General features: G+C 32.5%; 1 protein-coding gene across 9 annotated transcripts in view; it reads right to left on the bottom strand.

The window, feature by feature from the left end:
* The window catches only part of LOC106869300 (uncharacterized), a 309,763-nt gene that overhangs the window by 274,193 nt on the left and 28,070 nt on the right, over nucleotides 1–7,500 (bottom strand). For 3 of the 9 annotated variants that reach the window (XM_014914976.3, XM_089354694.1, XM_089354701.1), the window contains exon 1: nucleotides 1–2,301. This exon is cut by the window's left edge and continues 1,046 nt beyond it. The exons of 1 other annotated variant lie outside the window; for it this stretch is intronic. The gene's annotated coding sequence lies outside the window, so the exon portion shown is untranslated. Of the gene's footprint in view, nucleotides 2,306–7,500 lie in introns of those variants that run through there. 5 more of the 9 variants (XM_089354698.1, XM_089354700.1, XR_016242508.1 and 2 more) reach the window with 4 other exon arrangements.

The raw sequence follows: 7,500 nt of genomic DNA, 5'->3' as shown, positions 1-7,500 counted from the left end.
AGATCTTTACCTAACTGTCAGTAAGAATGTATGGATGTCTGTAGAGTAGCCTTGTCTTTATTAATTCGAATACCTGTTTCTTAATCGGTTCTCTTGCTTTTATAACTTTAATCTAGAAATTTTACAGAATTAACACGAAGTCGCTTGTAATTGTGTGTGGTAAACGAGTGTATGTATGTATATATTAGTCTATATGTTTGTATAGATGGACTGTCTATTTATCTATCTTTCTACGGTCTATCTATCTATCCATCTATCTATCAAAGAAAGTATTTGTGCTTGTATACAGTCTTGTATGTATTTCTGGTAACACATTTCAGAAACTCACTATCCCGACCCTGAAAGAGGTGCTCGGATAAATAACTTCTTTCAATAAACTTAATATATATTACTACTAACTTAATAATAAGCAAATAATAATTACTATAGATATAAAAATATTTCTTATTCTAAACCTTATTCATCTTATTATTATTGTTTTGTTGCTATTATTATTATTATTATTGTTGTTTTGTTGCTATTATTATTAATTCGAAAGAAAAAACTATTAGTACTTAAATGATAAATTTAAAACATGTATCCCAAAATGTCAAATAAAATAAACTCCACTAACGTACTTTAATTACAACATACATGTGTACGACTATACAAAAAATTCTAAAGTGTAGTAGCGTTGGATGTCGACAAATTTATTTAGCATTATCTAAAATGCATGTGCATACATTCATGTGTGTATATGTATCAAACCCAGTGTTGTTTATATGTGTGGGGGATGTATGCTTGTGTGTATATTAAACCCAATGTAGTGTAAATGTGTGTTTTTGCATATGTGTCTGTGTGTGCGCTTGTGTGTGTATGTGTGTGTGCATACACAGAAGCTTGGCTGTATGTATATCTGATGTATTTACTTTATGTATGTAGTAATATATGCAAATAGTATCTCTTTATTAGCATTATATACGTTGTTGTTGTTTCATTAACATTTATAAACTATACCCTTCGAAGTTAATAAATGCTGGGGAGGACATTTCATCATTTTATCTCATGTAATGATTATTATTTTACAGTTAGTTTATTTTATCTAACATTGATATAATTTTCATTTAGACATGACTATAATTATTGCTTTTTTATAATCGTTGTTGATATTCTTGCTGTTGCTGCTGTTAATCAGCGTTTGTGTTTTCAGCCTACAACCTAATTTTGGTTCTCTGAATTCGATGAGGAGGAACAAAATAAACGTCTTTATCGATATAGTCGTTTCTATTATCACGAATAAAGTTATATTTTATTTTGCAATAATTTTCATACTTTTTTTCGTCTTTTCTTCTTTTTTTTTAACTATCTGTCTGCAATTTATATATTTAGGGGAATAATAAAATCATTGCCGATCTCAAAATTAGATGGAAAAATAATAGGACTTACATCAACTCTGTCAAACTGTGGTTCATTAAGCACTTGTGAAAAGTAATGAATACATTTGTTAAGCTGTATAATTTTGCATAGTAGTTTCCTAAACGGCGTAGAGATTCACCAATTGTGAAAAATGGTACTGTCTGAGAATCTGTTACGAACTGTTTCAAAACTACACTTTTCCCAAACAGCAACAGATCACAATAACCTTTCCAGGCTTTGAAGAATAATGTTTTCCAAACAGTGCAAAACTATTATTACAGTTGCAGAGAAAAATAATTTTGTTTTAAAGTGTAAAAATTGGTATATTCCGGATTATAATATAACTCCAGTATTGTGGTTAACGATGATTTAATGTTTAATTCAGTATACAAATTATGAAGAACACTACTTTAATTTCATATTTCTAAATAAAATATGCCCGTAGTATAATTAGTTTTTAATGTTAATTATTAACGTTGATTGTACTGGGCTCTATAGTAGTTTTGGTAGTTGCACTACCAGTTGTGATAGTGATGATAACGAGATGTGGCGTTGGGCAGTTTCGGTAGTAGTATTATTAATGAAAGTGGCGGCGTTGATCGCAATGGTGGTCGAAGTGGTAGTGGTAGTGGTAGTCGTCGCCGTTGTTGTGTTGGTGCTTCTGTGGTAATGGGATTAATACTAATTCATTGTAATTTCTCTTGGCACAATCAGTTGAAATATTATTTTTTGATCGTTAGACTTATGGCTGTTATTGATGTGGAAGTAGATTAAATGAGGATGATTATGGTGATGATGCTGACTACAACGGCGACGACGACGATAAGAAGAATGATAGTGATGACTATGATGGTGGTGACGACTCTGATGATTACGATAGATGGATGATGTTTCACTTTCTATTTAAATATATGAATACATACATACACACACCCACACACACACATATATCTATCTATCTATCTATCTATGTATATACATATATATATATATATATATATATATATATATATATATATGGTGTACTGTTGTTTGGTAGTCTTCCGGCTGTTATTGTACTGGAACCCTTCTTGTTGCGGTCGTTGCTGCTGCTGCTGTGTAATCCCAGATCAATTCTGATCGAGCAGATTTACCATGAAAGGCGTTCCGGCCATGACTATGTTACCCTCATTTTTGAAAGGAAAGCAAAATCTCTGTGACATAACGGAAATTAAGCCGATGCTCCTGGTAAATCAAATGACCAGTAGATGCTTTTTCGTAGGCTTTTTGTTTGTTCGTTTGTTTTTTATGTAGGTAGTTGGTTTTCAATACATTGTCATCGTCAGTGTTGTCTTTGTTGTAGTTTGTAATCTCATTTTCGCAAACTGACCAAACGATTATATATTTTTATTATACTTGCTTTTATCTTTTGCGGAGGGGCTGAATGTTTCATCTTTAGTTTCTACAGCGCCTATTTCATTTATGACCCCAACACTTTCTTTGTTGTTTTACTGACTAACTATTTACCGTCGGCTATTTTCTTGTTTTCCCATTCTCACCTCCCTTTCTGAGCACTAATCCTTCCTTCCTTATTCTCTATCTCCATTTTTTTTTATCACAATGCAAATTTAATGATGTAAGAATACAAGAAAGATGGTTTAACAGCCGACTGGATAAATTCTTCGCAACTTCTCTTCACTTAAAAAAAAACCCAAGTTCAGTCAGTGTAATGTGTGTTACCATTGAATAAATGTAATGATATTAATGCAAAATAAAAATGATTTCAAGAGTAACAAATAAATAGATAGATATATAAATAATAATAATAATAATAATAATAATAATAATAATAATAATAATAATAATAATAATAATAATAATAATATCCAAAGAACAAAAATAATACAATCAAAATTTTTTTAAATACTAATTTCATAAACCGAAAAATATAGGATATAGAAAAATACAGGCTAAAGATGATGATGATGAAAATAAGTTGAGAGGAGCAATGCTATATCAATACCATTGAGCTTGCTGAACACTGAAAAAAAGTTACTATTTGAAAGGATACGTTAAATAAGATTAACGAAGTTTTTCCAGTTATTAATCATATAGTTGAAGTTTTTGTGTGTGTGTGTGATTTGTTTTCTCTTGGTTGATAATATTGGTATTAATTAATGCTGATAGGAACAGGTATAACGCCTACTGGTAAGGATTTGATAATGTGATGAAGGATGAAAATACTGATGGGGACAGGTACAACTAAGGCTGAAGTTGATGGGGTTGAGGGTAGAAAGATCTAGGTATTAGCTTGATGATGAAGAAGAAGAAGAAGCTGTAACTGCTACTGTAGCATGTACATGAGACAAAGGCACAAAATACTACATAATTTTCTTTGTAGCAAAAGTGATTACGGCAACTAGTTTCAGACGTAACTTTCACGGCGTTTTCTCACTGTGCATATATTGCAAGTAGAATATTTTCTACTTAATGTATAAATATAACTGTATATAAACATATATTCCTAGATACATAAACACGCACACACAGACACGCACACACACACATAAACACACACGCGCACACATAGAAACACACTCATACATTACATGCATGCATACATATACACGCACATACGTACTAATAAACGGGAACTGGAAAATCGGAATATCCTCAGCTTCAAATATACTAATATACTCTGATACTTGTATTGAGTACACTTTTCTTTCTTTGTAAAACCACTTATATATATATATATATATATATACGCACACACACATACATACATACATACATGCATACATTTATGTGCGTGTGTCTATACCATTGATAGAGCGTATATCGTATACTATAGTATATTATATTGTATTATAGTATGATAGAATAAATTGAATTATATATGATTTAGTAAGATGAAATAAAGTTATGCACTGTAGCATGTACAAAATGCAATGTAGATATACATATATATGTATATATATATATATATATATATATATATATATATATATATATATATATATATATATATATATGCATATGTACGTATGCACACACACACACACACACACACACACACACAGAGTAACTCACATGAAGGGGCGGGATTGTCTATTGCTAATGCTACATGTCTGTTGTAGAAGTATATATTTAAAAGAGGTGGGGCTACTACATTTTTAATTGCAAGCATTGTTTGATGAGCAGGTAAAACATGTGCAGAGTACATGAAAACGTACCACTGTAGTCTCATATAGGTATTATACTCAAAGGTTAATATGTATGCAGAGCATACAGTTACTTATTGACACCCATTAGTTTTCTCTATCAGTTTCCGTGTTTATAATGGAATGAGAAAGATAGAGGTATGGAATGGACTAAAGTTAAGTAAGAAAAAAAAAAGAGTATAAAGAGAGAGATGTGGAAAAACTTATTACTCTTGAGGAAAATAAATTCAATCAAACAATACTACTAATTTGTAATATTCGTTTCAAATATTGGCACATGGCCAGCATGTTCGGTGGAGGGGGTAACTTGATTACATTAACTCCAGTGCTCGACTGGAACCTATTTTGTCGAATCCGAAAGGATGAAAAGCAAAGTCGACCTCAGCGGAATTCGAACTCCGAACGTAAAGTATTTTGCTCGGCCTGCTAACGCATCTGCTAGCTCACCGCCCAACTAATTTGTAACATTGAGCTGAATCGTACTACATATGATTGTGTTGCTGCTGTTGGTACTGACCAGATATATTACCTATGTAAATAATTAGGTATGTATGGAAGGTAAGTTTTCTTAAGAATGATTGGGCAGTTATATTCAAGAACAAATATTTACAGAAACACCCAGAAAAATAACCAGAAATATCGCTTTATACATGATTACCTATGCTCACATACATACACTTATACGTGTGTGTATGTATTTTGTACACATGCACACGCACGTTTATGTATTTATTTTATACGTCCGAGTTCGAATTCCGCCAAGGTCGACTTTGCCTTCCATCCCTTACGGGATCGATAAAGTAAGTACTTGCTGATCACTGGGGTTGATGAAATTGACTTAAACCCCTCCGCCCGAGATTACTGGCCTTGTGCCGATACTGTTTCCTTTTTCTTTTCTCAATCTACATAAGGTTAATTTCTCTGTTAATTGCTATCATTCTAGAACCAAATTCTTTGATTGACTTTGAAGTAAAACCTAATTTATTGTCCCACTGGATGGACTTCAGCTTCAAAGCGCAACCTTGACATATTTCTAAAACATGTGTGTATGTGTGTGTGTATTCTTTTTCTTTCGATTTGTTTGGGTTATTGGACAGCGGCCATAATGAGGTACCATCTTGAAGGGTTAATCGAATAAATCGACTCTGGTATTATAAGTTTGGTATTTATCCTGTCATTCTTTTCTTTTACGAGAACAAAAACATCCCAACATCAGATGTTATGCAGCGGGTACAACCACAAAGACACACACTCATACATGACCGGCTTCTCTACAGTTTCTATCTGCTAAATTCATTCATACGTCATTCATCGGTCACGAACAATTGTATAATTTCTCTATGTACTGCATAGAGAAACTTAGTCCGAAATCACGTGGTAACGAAGTGAACTTCTTAACCACAAGGACATCCCTTCGCCCATAAGCATACAAAATAAACAAATATGAAATCGGAAAAATGAACAAAGTGGTTATTACGATATGTTTTCATATGCCCGTGAGCAGAAATACAGAGATCAGACTGACTAATTCAAGTATAAAAAAGGGGAATAGCAATCTGCTAATGGAAAGATTTGTAGTGTATAGTTACACGGGTGTGCTGAAAAGTTACAGGTTTTTAGTAAAAGAAAATACGAAATGGTCTGTTAATTTGATTTTATTCAACATACTTACCTCTCAGATTCACACACTTATTGAAGCGATCCTTCAGTTTTTCTAAACCTTGCAAGGTTGGTCCTCCAACCAGGCCTTTCGTGACACCCTTAAAGTCAGGAACTTTTCAAAACCCCCTCGTATTTATAATGCAAAGTAAGGATCAGCTATTGTTGCCTGCCTAGTTTGCATAACAGCACATACGTCAAAAATGTAGATAATTTATTTAGTTATAATTCACTATGAATAATTTGAATAATTCCAAACGTTATACATTTAAAAGATAAAACAAATATTTTGAACTCAATGTAAAAACTAAACAAAGTAATTTCCACAATATTATTATACATACGAAGTTTGAAAAATCAGAATCAATCTCATTAATTACTAATTTATCTTATGGCGTCAAAGAAAGGATACACAGCTTTTATCCGATAAGAGATTATAAGGTTAGAGCTATTTATACAGTATGCGACCTGAGTATCAAAAGTGAATGAATTAAATAATCATTACTATTAGCAGATGCATTATAAAGGAAATTAGTGTCACTAATTTAACAGCTCAAACAAGATAAAGTATCAACGTATATTCCGAATTATTTGCCCATTGAGAGGTATGTATAGTTAAAACAAAGTATACCTTAAATTTTCGGTAATCCCAAATCGCTATAATGAACAAGATATATATATATATATATATATATATATATATATACGCGCATATGCACAAGGACACATACACATGTATATCACAGGGTTTTCAGCATGCTGGGGATAAAATTCCAGATGACAAAATCCCCAGACATTTTCATCGGACGCTAACATCTTTAGTTGATCACAGCAGAGAAAGAACTCGTACATTGTAAGAATGACACAGTCGTCACTATCATGATGCTAACAGCGTTGTCAGTATAATCAGAGTTCATCCGACATCACAAACATAAATATATCAAAGATCAAAGAAATGAAATTAAAACATTAAAAATCAAGACTTACTCATGTTTTGTTTTAATTTTCTGATTTATAAATGGTTACTCTTTTACTCGTTTCAGTCATTTGACTGCGGCCATGGTGGAGCACCGCCTATAGTCGAGCAAATCGACCTCACGACTTATTCTTTGTAAGCCTAGTACCTATTCTATCGGACTCTTTTGCCGAACCATTAAGTTACGGGGACGTAAACACACCAGCATCGGTTGTCAAGCTATGTTGAAAGGACAAACACACACACATCCATACATACATACACACA

Source organism: Octopus bimaculoides, chromosome 7 (assembly GCF_046866305.1).
Source record: "Octopus bimaculoides isolate indiv1 chromosome 7, ASM4686630v1, whole genome shotgun sequence".
NCBI classification, from domain to species: domain Eukaryota; kingdom Metazoa; phylum Mollusca; class Cephalopoda; order Octopoda; family Octopodidae; genus Octopus; species Octopus bimaculoides.
The sequence above is the reverse complement of the archived record's forward strand: the minus strand, read 5'-3'. Positions and strand labels throughout refer to the sequence as shown.